Consider the following 25875-nt stretch of genomic DNA (forward strand, 5'->3'; position numbering starts at 1 on the left):
GGTGATATTATTAAGGGGCTCCGGAACGCCCTATACTTGCAATGTTAAAATGACGCTTATAAATTACATCTTTCCTCACAATGTATTTGAGGTAGGAAGTTGAACTTTTTACAGATTATTTATTGGAATATGGGCTACAACTTAACACAGGGATTTTACAAAATTTTAGTTCAGTTATTAAAGATGATTTTTTTTTCAATTGTAATGAAAATTCACAACATTTTTTGCAATTTTTTATTTATATATTAAAAAATATATAGTTTTTTGGAAAAAGGCTGTGTTAAATTATGCAGAAAGTACTGTGTAACATTTACTGAAAGTTTGAAACAAATATGTTTGGAAGATCCTTAGAAAACATGTAATTAGTATGAGAAAATAAAAGTTTTGGGAATCGAGCGACAAAGATTGGATTAACTTTTTAGTGCATTCCAGGTCCATAGGATGGATTATCTTCATCCTTTGCAAACTCCTCCTCCAGCTTCCTCTTGTTCCTCCTCCTGTTTACTCTTGCTTGTATTTCTAGACTCTTTACAGCCCTGTCTGCAGCCCGAAGGCGTTCCTTGTCTAAAGCAAGCATCGCTCGTTGTTGTGTTCGTAGATTTTGCTACCATTTTCTTCAGTTACAGTTACTGCAACACTGTTCCAAAAGGTGGTCATGTATGAACACTTATCACATTTCAGTTGTATTTCACTAGCAAGTCCTACGTGCTTTATTATGGAGAGTTCCAGACCAACTTCACTACAATGAATACATCTTACACAGTTTGAAAAAATTCCTTTGAGAACCGACATATCAAATATTTCATTCACATCCGATTCGCCCATAAAACATTCATAGTTTTCACTCATTGAACCAAGCTTCTTCTGTGAAGTATTTTCTTTCCCACTTTGACTGCTATGGGCAGGTGTACTTGAGAGGTTAGGTTCACTCACTTGGTTATCGTCTTTATTGTTTACAGTAATAACACTTACCTTTGGCTTTCCAACATTTCTCCTTTTCTTAAAAGCCTTCAGAGGATTTCTAATAACTTTACTTTTACTCATTATTATACTTCAACAAAACAGAGACTCAAGAAACAGAATTAATTACGAATATTTTCGAGATAACGACAGAGTAAATAAATGTGAAACGATCGACAATCACACCAGTGATGTATATATTGAACCATCACAGGTTAGCCACAACACATACTTTATCTCACATCACTAAAATGTACCTGATGAACACGGACGTTAATAATAACACCATTTGACAGCAGGTTAACAGCGCCACAGTGGATCACGCCCATGTAGAACACATTTCAAAAAAAATTTAAAAATAGTTGGTCTTCGGAATTGAATAAATTATATGTCTATTAAAAGGTAATAGTCTGCAGATTCAGAAAACGCAAAAAAGTAAAAATTGAACTTTTCATGATTTTGAGCCTTTCCGGAGCCCCTTAAGCCAATTTTGAGTTTGTATGGGACAAAGAACAGATGTAGGGGAAAGTATTGACCACTGGGGAGCAGTCTGTGTTAAGATTGAGATACTTTAACAGCAGGTATATTTCCTAATAACTTTTGCAGCAGTTAATTAAACAATTTGTAGATGAAGTGCATCAACTTTGAAAATCACTAACAGTGCTGCTAACAAAATTTACGAAAGGTTTCTCGTATGCATGTTGAACAAAATGTCTGACCTTCTCCAGTCAGTGTTGTCATTGCATGTGAAGTGTTTTTCCCCCGCTACCTCTGGTCAAAGAAACATTCATTTATTATGTAATGTTTAAATATCATTACACAATTTAGGTAAACATAAAAGTACTGAATTGTCACTCAGTTTCAAATAGCAAATAATATTTGCAGCTACTAGGATGCTGGCATAAAATTACACTTGTGTAAAGTAGTCTAGTGCAGTGCAGTGTTTTTATCAACAACATGCAAACTGTCAAGAAACCTAAATATAAACCTCGTAGAAATGTTTGTATTTTTGAGAGTGGATCAGTAGCTTCTGTTCATTCTTTGAATCCCTTACGTTCAGTTTTGTAAATAAGGAAAGAACAGTTTGCAACATACTTAAAACTGCAAACAGCTAGACATGCCAGCACCACAAAGGAACAGTGGGCAAGGAGTTTGACAAGTGTCACCAAACGTTTTTGCCTGAGAAACACTGTGATGCATCATGGCTCACACTTTTGGATTCATACTTTGGACCAGGACTGGCCAAAGTTAGAAAATTAATTTTGTTTCAGGAGTGCATGCAGCTATGCTCAACAATAAAAAAAATTGTTTCCCACATTATTTGTTGTTGGTGGTTGAGTCACTATTTTTTCTACATCATTATCACTATTTCATTTTATACCTGTCTCATTATACTATTTTATGATCTGTTGTAGCTGTAGTTTTATTTCATTTCATCAGTTGACACATTGAAACAGAAGAACCAACAGAAAAGTGAGATTCCCTATTCCAATAAAGATGTTTCTACATGACTTCACTCAAAACAGACAATTAAGAAATTAAGAGAAAAAGAATATAATTGAATCTTTGGTTGGCTTGACCACATTTAATAACTCTAGATTGGTAATATTGAATAGCTTAATTCGTTTGTCTCACAGTGGGCCCCATGCTTTAATTGGTCGGCTGCAATAAGCTTTGCAGTCATGCCACACTTTCTTTGGTTCATAGTATTGTCTCAGCATTAAAGGCATATGTCCATGGAGCTCTCGGAGCTTGTTGTTCAGCTTTTGATGTCCTACCCACATCAATGAAATGAAACCAAAACAGCCAACTGGGAGCAGGAGAGGTACCACAGGACATTCCGGTTTGCAGAGCATACTCGCAGGTGTTGGAAATTCTAGAATTTATTTGATGAAATATGAATGAGTACTTGAAATTTAAATTTCATGTTTAAAAAACTCAGAATTTGTAGTTAATTATCTTTTCTACCACATTTTAATATACCTGAAAAATTCTAGAATTTTGGATTAAGGAGGTTGTGTGTTACAAGCAACAGAGTTTGAAAGTTTGGGTGTTACATGTACCTATGTACACAAACTTGTGTTCGGTGGAAAATGCCCACTACATTTTGTATTTGGCATTCTTTTAGAACTGTCCAGCACCATAAGCAGGCCCTTTTTCACTTTCTGTATTGGTTTTCTTCCTTTTCACATTCTTGTGCTGAACTCTTCTTGAGTTTGTCACTTTCAAAAATGATTTCTGCCTTTCCTACAAGCTCTCTACTGCATGCAAAGCTTTCATGCAGATTACCTTGGGCTCAGTTCCCGTTTTTTGTAGAACATATTTCCTACGATGCAAACTATCACTAAAATGTGAAGCTGCACCATAAACATGAATAGCAAGGGCATTTCTTCCCCCAGAAGTGGTTTTTGGCAATTTTTTCCCATATACACTGATTAAAACTTTCATTTGGGTTTTGGATGTTGTCGTGGAGATATTTCTCCAATAAGTTTTCATTCGAAATGTCCCTGTTTGTATGTTGAATGGCTTCCATTACAGCAGTTAGGAGAAAATTTCTGCAATGACATTCTTCACCACCGGCAATTGGTCTTTGGTAATCACAAAATGGTTTATTTCCCTATGGGCACAAGTTGTAGATGGGGTTATTGTCTGTGGACATTTTTGTGGTAGTAGACAGCCCAAATTGCTTGCTTTGTGCTTTACGAGTCACCTGTATGCCTTCTTATTGGCAAGCCATAATGTATGATAATGTAGATTTTCCCGGCGTATCATATACTGATGATTTTCATGGGTTTGCAGCTGGGTTCCATCGTCCTGACGACAACACCATATTTCAGCGGGCCATCTGGCCGCCATCTTCAGGTGCGATTGAGTGCACAATCACGCCAGAACTGAATAGACCTCGGATTCGGCGGCTTCTTTATACCGCGGTACTGGCCGTTGCGCGTGCGCGAGCAACGGAAGAGCTGCCCTCTGTGAGGCGAAGAATTGCAGCAGTGCCAGATGTGAAAACTGTCAAAAGCGGGGAATCGCAAAATTATAATGCAGCCGGTCGGAAACCAGACTGTTGTTGTTTTATCTGTGATAAAATAGGATTCTACGTCTTATTTACAGGAAAACCTGTATCTCTAATAATAATATCATCAGACAGACGTATTTCAATTAATACTTTCAATACGCAATCCCAGTAATGGGAAGCCGAGGCAATAATTTGCGTCTCATTGTACGACATATTGTGCCCTCCATTAAGACAGTGTTCAGCAGCAACGGCTGATTTTTTTCCGGTTGGAGCAGACGTGTATGCCGCTGATGTTCCACACATAGATCTTGAACTGTACGAATGGTCTGTCCAATGTAGGCCTTTCCGCAGTGACAGGGAATCTTGTATACCCCAGGCTTCCTCAGTCCTAAATCATCTTTAACCGATCCAAAAAGGGATCTAGTTTTGGCCAAAGGAATAAGGACACTTTTAATATCATATTTCCTGAGGATTCTTGAAATTTTCGAAGAAATGCTTCCCACGAAGGGTAAAAAAGCAACTGATTGGAAGTGTCCGCAGTTGGTTCTCATGGGGATCCAAATTGAAAAGCACGAGTAATTTGGTGATCCAACTCCTGTTGCAAGTTATCGGAATTCGAAACAGCAGAAGCCCTGTTGACCAGTGTGTGTAAAACTCCCAAGCGTTGATGTTGTGAATGACAACTTGTGGCATGGAGGTAGTGGTCCGTATGCATAGGTTTTTGGTATACACTGTGGCCCAAAGTCCCATTTTCTTTCTTATGTACTAAGACATCCAAAAAGGTAATTTGCCATCTTTTTCAATTTCCATCGTAAATTTGTTTCTTGGATGAAGGCAGTTAAAATGATCTAAATATCGATTAAGAGATTCCATTCCATGTGGCCAAACAAAGAAAATATCATCCACGTATCTCAAAAAACATGTTGGTTTAAAAGATGTCCTAAGTGCCATATGCTCAATTTTCCATAAAGAGATTGGCGACAACGGGGGAAAGAGGACTCCCCATAGCCACACCGTCAGTTTGTTCGAAAATTGCTTCATTAAATAAAAAATACGTCGATGTCATTACGTGGCGACACAGCTCACTAGTTTTGTCATCCAAGAGCTGACCAATTAGCAATAAAGACTCCTCCTAAGGTACCTGAGTAAAAAGTGAAACATCATAGCTCACTAGGAGGTCGTATGTTCCAGGGCGTAGAGACGTCAGGCGTTGAATAAAATCGGACGAGTTGGATATGTGGTGTTCACACTTACCAATGTGTGGGCTCAGAACAGAAGCAAGATATTTGGCAAAATTTTAAGTAGGGGCGCCCAGATTACTAACGGTCGGACAAAGAGGTGCCACAGGTTTATGTACCTTGGTAGACCATACAACCTGGGTGTTACTGCTGCCCCTGGATGAAGTTTTTTAATGATATCCTCAGGCATTGAGCTCTTCTTAATAAGGGAGATGGTCTTCCGCTTTATCCGATTGGTAGGATCACTCCGTAGCTTACAGTGTGAAGTATCCTCCAACAAACAAGCCATTTTTGCCAGATAATCTTCACGAGTAAGAACAGTGGCATTGCCTTTATCAGCAGGAAGAACTAAATTTTCCTTATCTTCCCTCAGTGACCGAATGGCCTTCCTTTCACTAGAAGAAATGTTTTTCCGTGATGGTGGTGCTCGACGAAGATGACACTTCCTGTCTGATTTCTTCTGCCCGATCCTCGGGAAAACGGGCGCTGGCCTGCTCCACAGCACTAATAATATCGACAGTAGGCAAATGTCTCGGTGTGGGAACGAAATTCAAGCCTTTCTCCAAAACCTACAAAGTGGCTTCGTCCAATGTCTTGTCGGTAAAATTAATAAAAGTCCGGCGGCGACTGATGTCATGGTTGTTGGCAAAGTCGATGAAATTTAGAAAATTGTTTCTTCACAGTATTCTTCTGAGTAGACTTCGAATAGGCCCATGAGGCTTCGTCAAACCAATTCCGGGATGCAGAAGACAGACGTGAAGAAAGTTCCAAATGTAAAAAAATACAAATCTTTGTCTACGTGTAAAACGAATTCTCTCACGTATCAAAGCAAAACTAGCACGTTTCAGGATCTTTTTAGCCATGTTAGTATCAATAAAATGAGAAATTTTAGCAAATTTCGGAATGATACCTTGATCCCTGCATCTCGATAAGAACACCAGTGCACTCAGCAATTTTCCTTTCTTCTTGTGTAATTTATCAAATTTCTTCACAAGAATAACCATCTCCTCCCCGCAGAGGTTCTTGATGTGATAACGTAGTTCTGGCGTGATTGTGCACTCAATCTCACCTGAAGATGGCGGCCAGATGGTCCACCGAAATATCGTGTTGTCGTCAGGACGATGGAACCTGGTTGCAAACCCGTGAAAATCATCAAGCCATAATATATCTGTATCTAGCTTGCCAGTTTCTCTTCCCATGAGACAGTTTTTTTTCCTGATAGGCATGGTCTCGGCTTTCTAAGTCCAGTGTCAAGTCTTTTCTGTACTGGCCTCTTACATTCTAACTTCTGCACCATAGTGTCAGTTTGATATGGATCACATTTTTGAAACTCAAGGAGAGCTTTACTGCTACAGTCACAAAGATACTCCACATATTGCAGGCTGTGGGAGGTAATTGATCTGCTAAACAAGCTTACAACTACCTGCGCTTCCATACCTCCACTTTATAGTTCATATTACATTTGTGATCTGAAATCCCTTTCACACAACTATGATAAAATTTTCTTATAACTTCGACAGCCAGTATTTTGCCAGTGTCTGCAGAAGCCATAGTAACAATTGTATCCATTCTGGCCAACGAAACATGTCCTCAGTTTTGCTAGGTACCATCAAAAGCAACCACTATGTCCCCGTCACCACCATTTTTGGCAATAGATTCTTCAGCAGCACTTCTCATTGATTCTGCAACTTCCTTTACTCCACTAAGCGGTAAGCCATAATAGATCTCAAATTTTGCTGGAGGTGGTGAAAGATTCATCACAGCACAAAATGTTGTTGCTGCCTTCTGTCCCCTATCAATACAGCACATGCCATGCGCTACCATCACAGTCACATCATATCCTTTGTTAAATATTGGAGATGTCACAGAAGACGCACCAAGGGTGCATTTACTGCAGAATACAGATAAAATTCGTAGCGAGGCTATTTCTGGCATTCTCATCATCTGCCTCAGAGAGACTGCACACCAAAGCAGTGCTTGCACATAACATTGTCCAACATTAACTGTGACACTATATTAATATCAACTGTAATATTGCATGAACCCTCAGATTCACAGCCTCCATTTTCATTACATTGAAAAAGGTTTCCTTCTTGAAGCACTCAGTGTGTTGAAGCACACTTTACTGTGTATCAGTTCACAAGTTGCATTATTTATGATCGAAGCAACAAATTCTAGGCATCTTCTGTGTTAAGATGCCACAAACAAGCCCAGAACAATGCATCCAAATGAAAATAGATTAGAAATTCACAAAACCACATTCCAGTGAACAAAAAATGTTAATAGCAACGGCAAAAGTATAGATATTGGTAGTCTTGTTTCAGGTATGACAAACCCCGATAGAAAAATATTCCTCTGAGTGAAATACGGTGATGTATGGCAGAAGAATGCTGCACTTTGGTACACTTGAGACCAAATAAAATGTCCTATATTTCCTCAAACATATGTTTTATATATGAAAGATATTTGGAAAGTTGTGCACAACAAAATTTCCATAGTTTTGAAAAATTGAATTTTAGTATTTGACATCCTGTGCAATGTGACATTATTAGGTGTGGTACTCCTAATGCAGAAATAGAAACCTTTTGTCTATGTATTGCTCTGTGTAGATGTATAGTGTTGCCCAGAAACTTGATATATTTCTTTGAAGTATCCTTCAGCTGTTGGGAAGTTAATAAGAGATGCCGTGGGATGATGGTTGGTAAACAGTAAGATCCTACTTGGGAATTGATAATGGGTCATCACTTCGGAAAATGTTGTCAGTGCTTAGAGGACTTGTAGCATTGCTTAATTGTCTTAACAAACAGTCCACCTTCAGTGATGTCAGTCGTAAATGTGTAATGTTTTCGTGACATACCGCTAAGATGTTGCTACAATGTGGCAACTTTCAGAAGTAAGATGCACAGACAGGTTATCAGTGTGTACATGTAGAGCACAACTACGCATGAACTAACAGGTCTTCGTAGGACCTGTTTTGCACATTTCCCTCTTGAAGTAAAAGATATAAAAATTGTTTTGATAAAGTTACTCCCGTCGGGTAGACCGTTCGCCTGGTGCAAGTCTTTCGATTTGATGCCACTTCGGCGACTTGAGTGTCGATGGGGATGAAATGATGATGATTAGGACAACACAACACCCAGTCCCTGAGCAGAGAAAATCTCCTACCCAGCCGGGAATCGAACCCGTGCCCTTTAGATTGACAGTCTGTCGCGCTGACCACTCAGCTACTGGAGGTGGACAGTTGATGGATAACTTCTGGTAAAGAAAATGCAGACTTGTAACTTGTCATTCAGACCTGAGTAGCTAAGCTGAGAGTTCACATTTTCATTCACTCCTGCGATCGCATCACAAAGGACAGTGCACAAGAAGAGATAGGTGTGTGTGTGTGATGACAGAGTTTGATGAGGCTCACAGGAAGAAAGTGCTGCAGGAATGTTGGAAGAGATGGGCAAAACAGTTCCATATCTACAAGGAGCTGCATTAGAAGTGCCACAAACATTAGGCGAATGCGATGCTATAAGAAAAAGGAAGAAAAAAGGCCGGCAATGCATTTCAAATCATAGCATCACGTCATGTCACAGGTTTCTTGGAAAGAATCTTCTGACAGCTGACAACATTGTTTTTGGTCTTGTGACCCCAAGCTCTTTTTTTCTGCCTGCTAAACTTCGTTTCAACATGCTCTGTGGTTGACATCAGCTGTTATTCCAAGTCTTTGTTATCCATTGTTTTTGTTATTTGTTGTAAATTGTTTTGTTATTTCTTTTGTTAAAATTTATAATTTTTCAATGAATGCTGAGATATTATTTGAAGCAGAGAGCATTCTGAATTTCACAATGTGATCAGAAGAAGATCCTCAATTTGTTAGGAAAGGAGGATTGCAGAACAAATTAAAAATGGGATAGATCTGATGCCTAAACATCTTAAACCTTCTCATATTTGTGGTGTTATCATGTGCTAGAGTGGATTTTCAATAGCACTTCTCTAAATTACGTGCCCTCTACTATATTTATACTGTGGTTTTTTATATGTACCCATATTTAACATTCCACATTGAAATGGGTTTCAGTGTGGCTGCAACTTGAAATGAAAAAGCACTGTAGGTTGTGTGGCAGTTTGCAACCATTGGTGGTCAGTATTTGTGTTGTTTCACTAGCTAACCCCAGTGCAAATAAGGCACTTGAACCATTGAAAGTCAAATACAAAATGTAAAGAAAACCTGTAAACCTTGACAGTAAAGTTATTTAGGGAGATATACTTGCTGCACAAAAATTTGAACTGCACTGCACTTGGAACTAAACTGTCATCAAACCAGTTTTTCTTGGGTTGTAATGGCAGCTCGTAACACTGTTACTTTTAATAATTCTGGCTGTAATTTGATGTAAGAAACAAAAAATCAGAGCTTTGCTACTCTAAAATATTTATAGAATGAATACTCATAATATTCACACTCCTAGAGGTGCATGTGCGCCCGCACTTTACCATGTAGTGACATCATTGTTTTTTTGCATTACTTTGCAACTCTGTATTCCTCCTCAAATATAAAGGCTATCCCTGCACACTTCAAACCATATGTGTCCGATAAATGTCATTTTCGTACAAATTTTGGTTCCAGCATCCACTTAAATATGCTCCCATGTTGTGTGTATGCATTTCCTGTATAAAACAGCTGAGGACAGCCTTGCAAGTTGAGATCATGCGACCTGAATTGAGTTGACGTGATGGGACAAAATACATGCTACCATAACTTTACCTTGATAGCCAGTGGGAAGAGGAAACGTTCCACACACAAATAAGGGACGTAGATTAATTGTCATGTTATTGTCTGCTCTTGTAGCCATCCAAGCAAATTGACCTTTATCTGCTGTGGATAGTCAGTCACGCCGAGCTGCAGTGCATCAACAAAGGTGGAAGAAATCACTGACAGGCTGGCCGCCACATTAGAGGAGTCTGCTGTAGCACCCTCAGTTCACACTCTGTGAAGTAGGAGCAGCCAAGATGACCACCTGTTATCTCTGAGGATGAAGATGACTGCAGGTGATTGCTGGAGCTCATCACACAGTGGGTCAAGACAGATTTCACTGTGAAAGCTGGAGGGAAAGGCCTTGGCCTATATTAAGACAGTGATGAGCGAAGCAGTCATATGCCAATGACCATACTACATCCACCTAATACTCCTGGGCAAAGTAAGGAAGGCTGTCTTTTGTGGTTTACTGTGGTCAGAGCAGTCTGATTATCAAAGTACTCGAAGACCTCTGGTCAGAAGCATCCATGTTATGCACATAAAATCCCAATTATGGACATGGATGCCGTCTCCTGTCATAACAGATAACACTGAATACCAGAAGCTGTTCCAGCTCACACTGATGAATACAGCAGTCAAGGTGGAGAACCTGAAGCTGAGGGTCATCTTAGTGCTTCCAAAGTCAATTCTCAATGCCCAACATCTGTATCCAGTGCTCTGAGCTACAATGCCCATTCCCTGGAGAAGAGCAACTGAAGTGTTTGAACTATGATGGGAATCATGTGGTAAGTGATTGTGGCTGCAAGAAATTGCAGCTGTTTTAGCTCGCCAAATTAGGACACTCTGTAGGGCACCAGACAGACAGAAAGTAACTTGCTTCCACTGCCATCCATGCCCTAGAATGGTGTGCGATTTCAGCAGTGCAGAAGAGTTAGAGCCTGGCAGGAGACACCACGACTAACGAGCTGCGGCTGCCACCACCACCAGCACCACGTAGCAGCTGTGGGAACATAAATTCACAGAAGCTGTGCGCGTGGCACAAAGAACACACTAAAAGTCCAGATGGACAGGACAGCCCACTTGATCTCCTCAAGCAGCAATGTGCGCACATGCCAGAAGACGAGGCGAGACATCTGCTTTATGGAAGAGGGTGACAGCAGCCACACTGGGGCCACTGACGGCAACATACCTGGTACCCAGCACAAACCATGCTGATGCTGTGCAAAATGTAAACAACAATAATAATATAGTCACGCTGCTCCTGATGTTAATGTGTGATGAGCGTGGTCACAAACCTGCCACGTCGGAAGTATGCAGCTGTGAAGCCTGCTGTGTAAACAGCCAAGTTGCCAGCTGCTCAACAGCTGGTTGCATAACTTACCCATTTGTGCATCCACTCGTGCAAGCAGTATGATAGGTCGGCCTGGCTGATCACCACCAAGCTGCCAGCACCAGAGAAGGAGAAAGACAACTAGGGTTCGGCCATCCTGAAATAAGAGAATGGCAAACCACTATTCTGTTTGCTTGGAAGGCAAGAAACCTGTGTTTTAGTACTGAACTATATCCAGAGGCAGTTGGACCTCTGTGAAGAGCCGCATAGGAATGGTGACTCTTTCTTCATAAGAGTTTTAAATGATTGATAGCTCAGAGTTGTTGGAAACAGTGCATTCCAGTTGGGGTTCTTTAAAACCACGTGTCAGATTCATATCCAATTGATCAATCACATTTCCCAGTGGCAAAAAGTATACAGATCATTGAAGTAATAGATAGTGAAGATGCTTAGTGCCTCCCTCCCTCCCTTATATCCAATTTGGCTTTGGCTTACTTGTGCTGACAACTTTGCAGATAAAACAATCTGCTGAAGAGGTTGTGCAGCTGTAGTTGGATTGATATGGCCATTTGACTTACTAGGGATAAATCGTTTGCTGGAAGATTTCAAAAGACAGTGGTAAGTCTTTGTGTTTAAGAAAAATAGTTTGACATTTGTAAACTAAATGGTGCTAATCACTTTATGACTGAATTTATTATCCAAGTACCAAAATATACAGGTCAAGAAAACAGCTGTGATTCAGATTAAGTGTTATGTTCATGTCTTGTAAAGTTTTAGTCTGAAATGAAATGTATTGCAAGAACGAGACATTACACCATCATGCAATTATACCATCATGCAATGTTCTAAGGAAAGGCTGTAACTGTGAGTAGCCTGCTTTGCATACATTCTGTGCCAAATATTTAAAAATCAATTTATTGCACCTTATTGGGAATGGGTTCTGCTGGTCTTCTGCCCCTCCAATGTGATTATGCTACATGCATCTTACAGGGCTCATTAAGGTTTAAACAGGATTTTTGCAAACCACTGCCAATTTTGTTGATTTACATACAGTTGTACGCGAACCCCACTTACCTGCAAGGAGGGAAAAAAGTGATCTTGCTCCTTGACAGCATCTTGGGGCTTTCCTCCTCCCTCCCTTTTTGTTCCACAGCAGCTGCAAAAAGAAAAAAAAAATCATTATTTCTTTTGGTGTTTATCATTCTAATGGTTTTTCCTAATGCAGTTAAAATAAGTACATCTTTCCATTAAAAATAAAGGCCCTGTCTTGATTAACAGTTTCCACTATTATCGACTGGCAAAATACGTGGTCTGTTCAAAAAACTACAGAACATTCATAATTTTGTGCCAATGTTGTGTTCGAGCGAAATGGTGGTTGCCATCCCTACATAACTGCCAGAAGTCTCATGGTTGTATGTATGAGGGTAATCCCAAAAGTACATAGAGTTGTTTATTCTACAATCGTTTACATCAGTTTACACCTTGAACGTTTAGCTATTTTTCAAAATACCCACCATTTCTGTCGCTGCAGTTTTGTAGATGCTGTGGCAGTTTTTGTATGTCCATGTCATTCCAGCTCACCACCATGCTGTTTAGAAAATTATGAACCTCTTCTTTCACCTCGTCGGAGCTGAATCGCTGGGACCACAGTTAACACTGATAGGTACTGTGAGACTGTAAAAAAATTCAAATGGGCAATTCAGAACCGGAGAAAAGGAATGTTGAGCAAGGGCGTACACATTCTCCATGATAACGCTCGCCCACACATCGCTTGGCAAACCGTTGCTCTCCTGCAACAATTTGTGGAACATAATTGCCCACCCACCTGACTTAGTTCCCAGTGACTCTCACCTGTTCCCTAGGTTAAAAGAACATTCGGCTGGAAAGCGATTCAGCTCAGATGACGAGGTGGAAGAAGAGGTTCATAACTTTCTGAACAACATGGCGACGAGCTGGTATGACATGGGCATACAAAAACTGCCATGGCGTCTACAAAAATGCATTGACAGAAATTGTGATTATGTCGAAAACTAGCTAAATTTTCAAGCTGTAAACTGATGTAAGCCATTGTAGAAATTACAATGAAATGAACACCCTTAGCTGCTTACAGGCATTGACATGTCAGTGGGGACAGATGAAAATGTGGCCCCCCCCCGACCGGGACTCGAACCCGGGATCTCCTGCTTACATGGCAGACACACTATCCATCTGAGCCACCGAGGACACAGAGGATAGTGCGACTGCAGGGATTTATCTCTGGCACGCCTCCTGCGAAACCCACATTCTCAACGTATTGTCCCGCAGTACATTCGTAGTGCCCCCGTCCGTTATATTCATTACTTGTGGCGCGTTACCGATTCCTGCAGTGTCCTCGGTGGCTCAGATGGGTAGAGCGTCTGCCATGTAAGTAGGAGATCCCAGGTTCGAGTCCCGGTCGGGGCACACATTTTCATCTGTCCCCGTTGGCGTATGTCAACGCCTGTAAGCAGCTAAGGGTGTTCATTTCATTCTAACGAGCTGCTTGGTCACGGATAGTATCTGTTCTTTCGGACATGTCCGAAAGAACAGATACCATCTTAGTATATATTTATAACCATTGTAGAAGTAAACAGGTCTATGTACTTATAAAAAAATTGGAGACCTTGCTTTTGGGATTACCGTCGTATGTTAGCTATTATTAACTGCTGTACGGAGCAGAACGCTGTGTCGCACAGTTTGTGAATTTCGAGATGGTCGAGTTAGAGGAGCAACGCATCTGCATTAAATTTTCTGCGAAACTGAAGGAAGCATCTACAGACACATCAAATTATGCAGGAAGTGTTGCGAATGGTTCACACAATTTAAAAATGGGCAGAGGGCACAAAGACTGCTGTGGGAAGTGGGAACAGTGTTTGTTGGGAGTGATGTATCAGCTGCAGATGAGGTATTTCAAAGAAACAATGCTCAATAAGTAAAAGGTAAGTGTTTAAAAAATTTGTGGATGAAGTTGTGGAATTTTTTGAACAGACCTCCTAAATGCGTCTTTGGATTTATTAACTTACCAATTTCAGGACTGGGGTAAGATGTGACTCACCTTCAGCCTTAAAAAAATTGTTCCCCAAATTTTGTACACACTGTGGTGTGTGCAACAAATGAAGAGTATCCAGTTATTACACTGCCTTTCATAATTGTAGGTTACGTAATTTCACAGCATTTTACAGACAGAAAATATAGCAAATTTACAATCAAGCTGTGCTGAGACAATGTAGTTGGGATATAATGTTTTGAACCAAGTGATTTCTGCAAAGTTGCTGGATAAGGTCTGTATCTGAAAGAAGACATGTTGAACAATACAGTGATTTTCACATTTTTATCTAAAAAGGAAAAACTTTTAGAGCTGTGCAACAAATAACAGCCACTTCTGACAAGACTGCGCATCCCAGGAAGTATATGTGACATCTGGTAAAGAAGGGTTATGTTATGGCTAGCACCCTACCATTTGACTTGCTGAAATGTCTGTTAGTCATTTTAATAAAGTATCAGTAGTTGAAAGTATACTCATATCCTTTTGCACATCTGATAGCCTTGTGACAGTTTAAAATGTGTTTTCAGATTTGACAGTTGTACACTTAAAGAAAAAACCACACACACACACACACACACACACACACACACACACACACAGAGAGAGAGAGAGAGAGAGAGAGAGAGAGAGAGAGAGAGAGAGGCATGGTTGCTTTAAGATAAAGGAATACTCAGTTCCTGCACCTGAGAGAGGAAGTAGAGTTGCAGCTCATGGCCAATTTACAGTGTTGCATGGACACATTCTCACTTTTTAGCACTGTGTAAATCGGATGTGGGGTGGAACAGGACTCATGCCCTTCCACACATATAGCAATCTACTGATGTTACAGGTATGGTTGTAATTCAAAATTCCTCTTACGTCCATTTATCAGGTAGAGTTGAACAGGTAGCTTATACCTGGATTTAACTCGCAGTCAAGTACACAGTTACCGTATGCACGATTTTTTTGTAACTTCATTGCATTCCACTAAGTATTGTGTGGTTTTGAATTGATTTCTGTATTGAAAAACGTGAGGATGCTAATCACTTACTCATTCAACCCCTTAAAGATTTTTTCCAAATTATGTTCCAAAAATAATTTTCTTATTAAGGGAAAGCATCCTCTAATGAACAAAATAACATATATATGTACAAAGATGGCATTTAAAGCTCAAAATAATGAGTTCAAAAATTGCAAAGAATGAAACCCCAAGTAGACTGCAATGGACATTGACTAATATATCTTGATACTTCGTCATCTTTTTTAGTTTCTCTATAGCTCTGAAGTCTAACCATGTATTTAGATGAATTTTAAATTTCAAAATAATGAGTGAAACATTTTTGAAGATCACCAGTAATAAAATCCCAAGTATACTCTTGCACTGGAGTTTAGAAGAAAGTATCCTGGAACTTGTCTTTTGTAGTCTCTGTGTAGCTATGGAGTCTTAACTATGTATTTCACAGTAGTTCCTGTGAACATATATCTTGGAGAAGCTGGCTGGAGCACAGTGAACGTAGTGATTTTATACCACACTTGCCACTCAGCAGATGAACTGTTATCACATGTCTAATAAAGTGACATCACATTTTTCTTCACTTTCTGAGCTGCTAAATTGTCAGATGACAGCCAGACTTCAAATGTAGTACCAGATGTTCTCCAGCAGCCAAAAAAGTAACTGTTGGTTCCGAAATGGATATAAGCAGGATTTTATTTTTTCAAAGGTGTCTTCTTAAGTTGCCCGAGTAAACTGGGCTTTTAAGTTTCTCAGAATAACAAAAATGAGAACTCTGGGTTTCATATTAAGGGTTTAATATGCTACTGACTATTGTGGCACTTGGAGGCCCTATGGCAACGCATAAAATGCTAGTATTTTTGTAGGTAAACTATTTTGATAGTATCACAACAGATTAAATTATATGTGATGGTGCAAGTGCTTTTTCACACCAGCCTTGTTGTATCCATTTCTTATTCATTGTGCTGCATCACACGTCTGTAATTTCATGCAAGGTACTGAGAAATGTTTGTCCCTGGTTTTGCTAATGATACATTACTGCAAACAGTTATTTCCTTAAATTGTTGGGAAACCAAGATAAAATTGAAGTATGAAGGATATACCACCACTTTTCAAATAAGAGATGTTTCGCGGCAGACTAGTATGTAGAAAAGTTATTTTCTTTTTGTTGGGTGTCTGTTGATGCATATTCTGTTCAGTGGATTATTTTTGTCCTCCCTCCACAATTGCAGACAAGTTTGAACAAGTTGGTGACCAATACAATAACAGCAAATTGTTTTGATTGGCCTGTGCCAAGATTTTATAAACTTATCAATTATTTTTTCAATTATCAGTAATTACTATTTTTCAATTATCAGTAATTACTATTTTTCATCTGTATCAGGCAGAACTGAATTAAAATAAATTGGTATGTAAAACTGAAGACGTCCTGAGAAGAATGAATACCTGTGGAAATAACTGTGATGTGGGTACTTGTTTTACAGCTTATTTTGTATACTTACCTGTGATAGCACATCTGTTTCACTGCAGATCAGGTACTTGATCCTGAACAACCTCGTCCATTACTGGTGCCCCCCCCCCCTCTCTCTCTCTCTCTCTCTCTCTCTCTCTCTCTCTCTCTGTCTGTCTCTCTGTCTCTGTGTGTGTGTGTGTGTGTGTGTGTGTGTGTGTGTGTTGTGTGTTGTGTTTTTTTTTTTTTTTTTTTTTTTTTTTCCATTCTGCACTTATCTAAATATGTACCAAATTCATCATTTCTGATCGTTTTCATGTTGAAGCAATTTTTAGGAAAATTCCAGAGACTAGGAGGTGAAATTGTTTTCAATTTTTTGTCACTACTTCAGTTCCTGTTAAACAGTTGGGTAAGTAGCATTCCCTATTGTCAGTAATGTGGCGGTGATAGATCAGCTATGCTCAGAAAGTGTTCTGTCCTGGTCATATTCTTCCAAGCAGGCGGTCTCTGTACATCATATAGTGGATGCTGGCATATTTATGGTTACATTCAGTATTATTAGAATTATATATTAATACCTTCAGCTGCTGACAGGCGTTGATATATATCAACGGGGACAGGTGAAAGTGTGTGCCCCGACTGGGACTCGAACCTGGGATCTCCTGCTTACGTGGCAGATGCTCTATCCATCTGAGCCACTGAGGTGTGCGCTAGATGTCCCTGCAGTCGCACTATCCCCTGTGCCCTCGGTGGCTCAGGTGGATAGAGCATCTGCCATGTAAGTAGGAGATCCTGGGTTCAAGTCCCGGTCGGGGCACACATTTTCACCTGTCCCCGTTGATATATATCAATGCCCGTCAGCAGCTGAAGATATTAATATATAATTCTTACTTCATTCTAGACCACTGCAGGTCATCAATGGTGTCTGTTCTTTCAGACGTGTCAGAGAAAAACTGACACCATATCCATATAAGTTCAGTATTTGTTACGTGGCCAAAATTGATGGAAATTAGAAACTCACAGATATTAATGATCAGACTACTGCAAACCAATACCCAGAATTCCATTACTAACATAAATATGTAATTTATGGTCACATTGTCTACATTTATACTAAAAAAACTAACTGTGAAATTTTAAGGATGTAAACACAAAGAACACGCAAGGAATTATGTTGTGAAATTGCAGGAGGAAGTGGTTTTTTTGGGGGTGGGGGGTGGGGAGGATACCAGCATTCGGAATATTTGAAAGGATTTGGAAGGCTTGCAATCAAATGAGGCAGAAGGAATAGGTCGTATTCATTCGGAATTTTTAAAATTATTGTGGCTAGGGACAATTAAAGAGTTATTAAAGTTTGCTTGTAGAATCTTTGAGATCGGGGACTTAACATTAAGCTTCCACACGAATATTATCCACACAATGCGGAAGATATCAAAGACAGACAAGTGACAGATCTGTCACACAATCAACTAGACAGCTCACAAGTCAACAACAATAATAATACAGAAGAATGGAAAAGAAAATAATTTTGTCTTAGGAAAGGTAACATAACAGCACCAGAGAGGCAGTACCGATTTTGGTTGATAATGGACTAAATACACTGTCATAAGATCTGTTGAGCAGTAAAAATTGTTTGAAAGTTTAAATTGTAAGGTGTGTGTTGCAGAAACAGTGAGATTGGAAAACAAAATGAAGTGCTTGTAATAAGAGGACATAAGGCAGAGACATATTCTTTATTCCCTAATGTTCAGTGTGTAGATTGCAGAATCCAAGACAAGGAGTGTTGGCGGGACTAAAATTCAGGGTTAAAATACATCAATGAAAAAAATCCTGCTGATATTGTTATGCTTGGCCAAATTGAGAGTTCCAAGAAGGTATGTTGAATGCATCAACTGTGCCCAGAATATAAAGATTAATTTTAAAGAAAGATAGAAGTAATTAATAATAGCAGAAGTTACTGGTAGTGTTAATACCAAAAATAGGGACCAAGTAGTAGGCAGTGCAAGAATTCTGCTCTATTGGGGACAAAGTAAAGTGTGATGGAGAAGCAAAGAGGATATGAGATGCAGACTATAGAAATGTGCAGGAAAGAAGCAGGTGGTGGGGTGATGTTTTGTTGTTGGGCAATTATGACCTGCTGCTCTAACTGATGTCATATCACCACATCTGACTGCAGTGTGCACTTTGTTTGTGTGTAGAACAATTTCCGTTAATGTATGTTTGGTGAAGAGATTTACAGTAGTGTTCATGATGAGTGTCACAAAGTAAATACAGCTTGTGTTATGTTAAGAAGCAAGAGTAGTAGTTTTGAGTGTAGATTTATAAAGGCAGGGTCAGGAGCAGAAACATAGCCAAATGTGGGACTCAACCCAGTGTTGTCAGTTACCAATGTAGTAAACAGCTGAAACAACACAGATGGAAAGCTAATAGGCAGTGCTGCAAAGTATTCTGTCCCTTTGTGCACAGAAAGCACAACCTGCCTAGTTGCACACCACTACAGTGCACGAAAGGTGGGTGTTCCCCACTAAAAGATATGCTGGGCTTGCTTTGAAGAAAATAAATCAGGAGAATGTGCATCTGGAGCACAACATTGCACTGAAGTGAGTTGTGGACTGGAAAAGCCAGAAAATGAATTGAAACATTTGATGTGGTGCTCCAGAATGATTCTGACAATGCAGTGGGGTGTTAAGATATGAAATGAGTTTCTTCTTAAAATGAGGAAACAAATATGTGGAACATTGTAACTAGAAGACACAGTTAAGGCACCATGCAAAAATTTTCACAGTAGTAAATTGATCTGCGATGGTCAAAAACATTGCAGAGGACGGGGGATTGGAACGTAAACTTGAGGCGTACTCTTGAGGTGGAATTGGCACAGGAGAGTAAGATTTGTGGTATAAATCAAACCAGTGACAATCCTCCCTCTCCTCTCGAAAACTGATAAGTTGTAAGGTAGTTAATTCAACTAGGCTCCCTGAAGTTGAACAGTTCACCATATTTTATAGCCACCTGTGGCATTAAGGCCAAACAGCTTTTATGTGCAACAGGCTGTGATGGTCACAAAGAGTTTAGATCCATTTTTAATACAAAGTGGAAACAATATATTTCTGAGCATTTAAGCAAATCCATGTTTTGCAGCAGGGTGGAAGAGTAAGGTGTTACATGGTCAAATATAATGCTGCAGCTATATCTGGACAGTCAGGTGTGAGATAAATTCAGTTAACCTTTTGTATAAGAGTACATTGAAAGGTGAATTAGAATGGCCTAGTAGAAACTGATGTCTTCTGTGGCTTATCATTAAAGATGAATTTTTTGTTTTATTACTGTCGTAGGTTAACACAGATTGTATGTAGTAATTAATTTTTAATGTTCATAAAGCTAGTTGCAATTCAGATCTTTGCATGTTGAGGACAATAGGTCTTAAGATTGTGAGAATTCAACCATAATTTTTGTTTACTTGGAAACTGTGATGGAAATATCCTGAGGTGGAAGAATTTTCATCCTGATGTAGAAAAGATGTAAAGCAATTCTCTGGAATAACCATTCCTCTTAAGATGAAACAGGAGAGATCTGTTTCAAAAATGTTGCCATTGTATTTGAAGGATGTTTATTTCAAAAAAATTTGTACTTGCACTCTTTTTGCTATTGACCAAACCCAATGGCACTTGACCTAATGAGGTAAAAGCAGTTCACAATATCACCCCATCCCTGGACTTAGTCTCAATTGACTGTTGCATTATGTTTGCTAGGCAACCACATGTTCACTTATGCCATATGCACTGTGACTCATCACTCCACCACACTAATTTCCACTGTTCTGCAGATCAAAAAGTGTAGTTCATATTCTAAATAATAATAATACTACATGTTCCTTTCCTTCTGTGTGTTATGGGCACCAGCATGGCAGGGATCCCTCTCTTTGCCTCTCAATGAGTCACTGCCTTCCTAGTCAGTACCTGACAAAGTATTGTACATTATAATTGTAGGCCCCATTTATTGGGCCTACAAGAACGATTATAATTTAGTGCTTCCCTGGTATTCCTGCTTTGCATAAGTTAACAATAGGTATGAGCATGTGCTTAACTGACATTTTAATTTACTGCGTACTTGGCTTCTTCCTCCTGTGTTTAAACTGTTATATCAATGTAGAATTTGGCATATTCAAACAGAACATATCTGTAAGGTTGGGAGCTTTACTTGTGGATGCGTAGTCTGAAAAGTACTTCTGGTGGAGATGTTCAGTCATACAGTGTGTTTGTAAATGCCACTTCTGGCATTATAACACTTGCCACTACTCTCAGCTAATTACTAATAAACCATACAGTGTTTTAATAAAGGTAGAAATTTTTGACCTCGTGGTTAAAGCTGATAGAACATGAAATATCATGCATATGTACTAATTTGGACAACACCATTACGTTTCTACTTACAGAAGCTTTTTTCTGATTTCTGAATGGTATTTGTTTGGAAAAATGCTATTAAAAGTAGACAGAATAGTTGGCAAAGAGGCTAAATTTCCTTCATCTGGAGAAGGGAAAAGGGGGGGAATTTAGTTGGGAAAGGTTAACCAAGAGGTCAGTTAGCTCAAAGAGAAAATAACCCACCTTATGTGAGTATTGGCTATGAATGGTTAAGTGTCTTCTACAATAATACTGTTGGAAGCAAGTACTGGCCAGTTATGTTCTTTGTAATATTTTACTATGTGCTAAGACAAAAGTTTGCCTATAATTTTTTTCCATGCTAATGGTGAATGAGCATTGGTAGTGAATTAATTCACATGAGAAAACAGAGCATACAGCAATATATTTTTAAGTTTACTTTCCTTGACTTGTTTCAAGATTAGCCTATCTTAATTTACCTTGTAGCTTTTATGTATTTGTCACTTTTATAAAATGTACAGGGTGATTATAATTAAAGTTAAACTTTCAAACTGCTGTAGAAATAACACCCCTGGTCAGAATGACGTGAAATTGCAATGAAATATTATTGAAGATAAGGAAAACATATGGCAGACGAAAAATAGTTACAAAATGTAGCAAGAGATGGCGCTTTAAGCATCATAATTTAATAGTGGTTGACTACAAATGACAAATGAGTCATAGAGCAATGCCTGAAGTGTACAAGTCGGATTATTAATTTCCAAGTGACTGGTGCAAAACGTGTTCAATATGCTGTCCACCATTTTCTGCAACAAGTTGAAATCGAGAAACGGCATGTTCCACAAGTGATCAAAGTGTTTCTGGGGTCCCATTTGTAATTGTTGCGCAGTGTATGCCTTCCATGCTGCTAAGTTTGCAATCAGAACACTGAACACATCTTTCTTATAGCCCCACAGTCAGAAGTCACACGGATTAAGATCAGGTGTTCGGGACAGCCAGGCTGTAGGGATACGGCAGCTGATAATTCTAGAATTTCCGAAATGGCACTTCACTAGCTGCTTAACTGGATTTGCAATGTACGAAGGTGCGCCATCTTGCATAAAAATGATCCCATCCACACTGTTGGAGAGCTGGAGTGACATCGTTGCACAAGACACTTGTAGTGTTTACCAGGGACTGTACAGCTAACAGTACCGGAAGCACCTGTCTTTTCGAAAAAATATGGCTGTGTGATAAATGATGCCGCAAACCCACACCACACAGTAACATTTTCAGGATGAAGTGATACCGGTTGATTTGCATGTGGATTTTCCGTTGCCAATATTTGACAGTTATGTTTATTGTGTATTGACTTACCGTGTCAAATGGTGGGCTTAGTTTCTCCACAAAATCTTCCACAGCCAATCCTTGTCTGCTTCCATGTGAAGAAGAAATTCTAAAGCAAAGGTCTCTCCTGCTGGGAGGTCAACAGGAAGCAACTCATGCACATGGGTAATTTTGAATGGATAGGGCATAGAAGGATGTTTCATAGGATTTTATGCACTTTGCTCACGGGTATGTCCAGTGTTCGGGCAATTCTCCGTGCCTTACACGTTTGCACACCAACACTTGTCTCCTCCTGCAATGCTGTGGCCACTGCTGCCGCTGATGTCACTGATGTCAAATCAATTTGTTCCGTCCCCTACCAGGTTGCACACCAAAAGGACCCATCTTTTCAAATTTCTGAACCATTTTCTCCAGACCCACGGCAGTCATCGGGCCAATGCCTTTTTTCAAATCCTTAAGTGTCGGGAACTTCCGGAGAGCGACGTGTGCACAGTAATCATTCTTGTAATACAGATTTACAAGCAGAGCACGATCCTGCATTGAGACAGTCATGGCGAATTTTGCAAATGGGAAAGGAGGAAAAGCCGTATACCCGCCATGTTTATACAAACTTCAATGGGTCTTGTGCATGATAGGTGTTTTCATTTACGTATTCTGACACATACAGTGCCATCTATTGATAGATTTGTACACTTTTTTTTTTCTTCTGCCATACAGTTTCCCTCTTCCCTGATAATATCCCGTTGCAGTTTGATGTCATTCTGGCCAGCGGTGTTACTTCTACAGCATTTTGAAAGTTTAACCTTAATTATAATCATCCTGTATTTAGAGTTCTTCAGCTTTCTTTCATGTGTCAATAAATGCTTCCACACCCATTAAATACATACATACATACATACATACATACAAGATTAACTTTCACACCTGTCAAATATACTCATTGTAATACTGTGGGTGCATTGGACTGTCAACCAGAACAGTCTAGAATACAGCCTGGAATGTGGCACTTGATGGTAGAGTAGTTACATGTGTCTTCCTTCATAGTAGCTCTTTGGCACATCTGCTAAACAACATTTTGTCCTGTCACGTATGAGCAGTGATGTTAAGGGGAGTAAGTATGCCCTAAACGTGAATGTTAAAATTGCAATGTTGATGACACATTATCTCAGAAATTTTGATAGACCTGAAATTTTAGGAAGCGTACAACTCCTTTCCGATTAGTGAAGCATATTCAGAACTTAGACATAATTAATTTTCTTAAATTGTGTTAAATTTTTTCTTTAAAAACTCAACTGTTTCCACCTGTAATTAAGAAATTGGTGGAGGTAGATTTATTTAGGTACAGTGTGCCAAGAGGTAACAAAGTTTAAAATCTGGTAGAGAAATCTGTAATGATTTCTGAGGTAATGGGTCAAATATTTTTTTTAAAAAAAGTCATTTTGAGGAAGTTCAAAGTTTACATAATAGTGCTTAGAAACAGCCAAGCTCATAATCAGCATTGTCTGTATCCTTTCCTTGATTATTCTACAAGCTTAGACATTTCCTTCTTTTCCTGCCTCTTGCTTCTTTAGTCATTTCTTCTGCTGCACGCTGGAATTTCACAATTCTAAATCGATTCATTTGCTGGAAGGCTTGAAGTGAAGTGTGTTGGCTCTTGAGTGCTATAAAATTGTGCTAGTACCATTAAGTTATTACAGCATATCAAACACCAAGATGCATAACTGTGTAAAATTACTGTATTTAGTGTGTGGGTCCAAATGTCAGGTTTTGTGTTCAACCATGGAGACATTTGGAAAGGTCACTATGAGCTGACACTCTATATACCAGTTTAATAACCTCCATCACTGTGGATGGTATGCTGTTTCTGTTACTGTACTTAATGTACAGTAGTGCATGAATTAATATACTTGTAACAGAAGTTCCCATACAAGTGCTTGAAGTAGCATGTTGCTAACTTATTACTACATATTAGCTGCATTTCTGTTCTTTGAGTTTCATGATTGCTCTGTTCATTTTTCCTCCTATTTCTTTTTCTTGGGTTTCATTAGGCATAAGTTTAGTCTTGCTGTTAGTAATGAATTAATACATGCATCTAATATGTGATGAACATATTTTTATGCTTTCCTGCAGGTATTCAGTTCAAGCTGCTGTTAAATTGATGAAGTTGCAGAATTAAATCATCTGAATGTCTGGAACATAACTTACTAATTGGGTTTCTGCCCATTTAAAGGCGCCTAAAACATTATTTAATATATCTTAGTTTGGTTTCACTGGTGGTTGATTTCGCTGGTGTTTGAACAAGGTATAAATTGGAAGTGGCATAGTAACAGAAATACATTAAAAGCATGTTGCTTAATTCTTTTACTCTCCATTTTTCTTGTAGACATGAATTTTTCTGAAGCATGTGAGAATAAAAACTTTAAAGTTAGTGAATAGTAAAAGGTTTAACAAATTGTTTAGGCTTTTGTGGTGACTTTTTGGTGTATTGCCTGTTGGCTTAATATTCGGGGCTATAGTCAGTGTTAAATGATTTCTGACTTTTTTTGCCTGTACATGCTGTTGGCATAGTGCCAGAAAAATCATTAATTTCCAGTTATTGACCACATTGTTCTGGGGCTACTAGTATGTGGGTCATTGGAGGGAGGGTGGTGAATTTGTCAGTGGTTTACATTGAGTTTACTGTTGGTGCAGTGGAGAAGAAATTTTGTCACTGAACAAGGATTCATAGTCTGGTAAATTGGTTTGAATTATTTGATGATGAAATTATACATTTTCATCAATCAAGGACTTCGCTGACATTTTTTTCTTGTGTGCCTCTACAACACAGATGGTTTTACCATAGACGCAACTGTAACAGTGGGTAACTTTGGAGAGGTGAAACTCACCTGTTGTTCTTGAAGAAAGGCAGCAGTCTTTTGTGTAGTTGCTGAGGCAACAATCTGGATAATTGACTGATCTGGCCTTGCAACATCAACTTAAAAGGTCTTTCTGTACTGGTACTACAAACTGCTGAAAGCGACAAGAAATTACAGCTGTTATTTTTTCCAAGGACATGCAACTCTACTGCATGGTTAAATGGTGATGGCATCCTCGTGGGTAAAATATTCCGGAGCTAATATAGTCCCGATTTGGATCTGTGTGTGAATTGCTCGGGAGGATGCCGTTGTCAGGAAAAACAACTCATTCTACAGGTCTCATTGTGCGGAGTGTTTTATTCCATAGGCAGCTAGTTAGGTTAGAGAATTCAGAAAGGAAAATGGATAGGTTGAATTTGTGGAAATTCGTGAAGGGTGGTGGCAGGAAGAGGAAAACTTCTGGTCAGGTCAGTACAGGGTTACCAACACACATCATGCAGAGGTACTGCAGGAGTGGGCCTC

General features: G+C 39.2%; 1 protein-coding gene and 1 non-coding gene across 2 annotated transcripts in view; both read left to right on the forward strand.

The window, feature by feature from the left end:
- The window catches only part of LOC124794627 (hrp65 protein-like), a 163563-nt gene that overhangs the window by 97015 nt on the left and 40673 nt on the right, over positions 1-25875 (forward strand). The gene's annotated exons all lie outside the window — the stretch shown is intronic.
- Trnat-ugu lies at positions 17536-17610 on the forward strand. Its single transcript has one exon. It is a non-coding gene; the product is annotated as a tRNA-Thr (tRNA).

This window comes from Schistocerca piceifrons, chromosome 4, assembly GCF_021461385.2.
Source record: "Schistocerca piceifrons isolate TAMUIC-IGC-003096 chromosome 4, iqSchPice1.1, whole genome shotgun sequence".
In the NCBI taxonomy this organism is placed as follows: Eukaryota; Metazoa; Arthropoda; class Insecta; order Orthoptera; family Acrididae; genus Schistocerca; species Schistocerca piceifrons.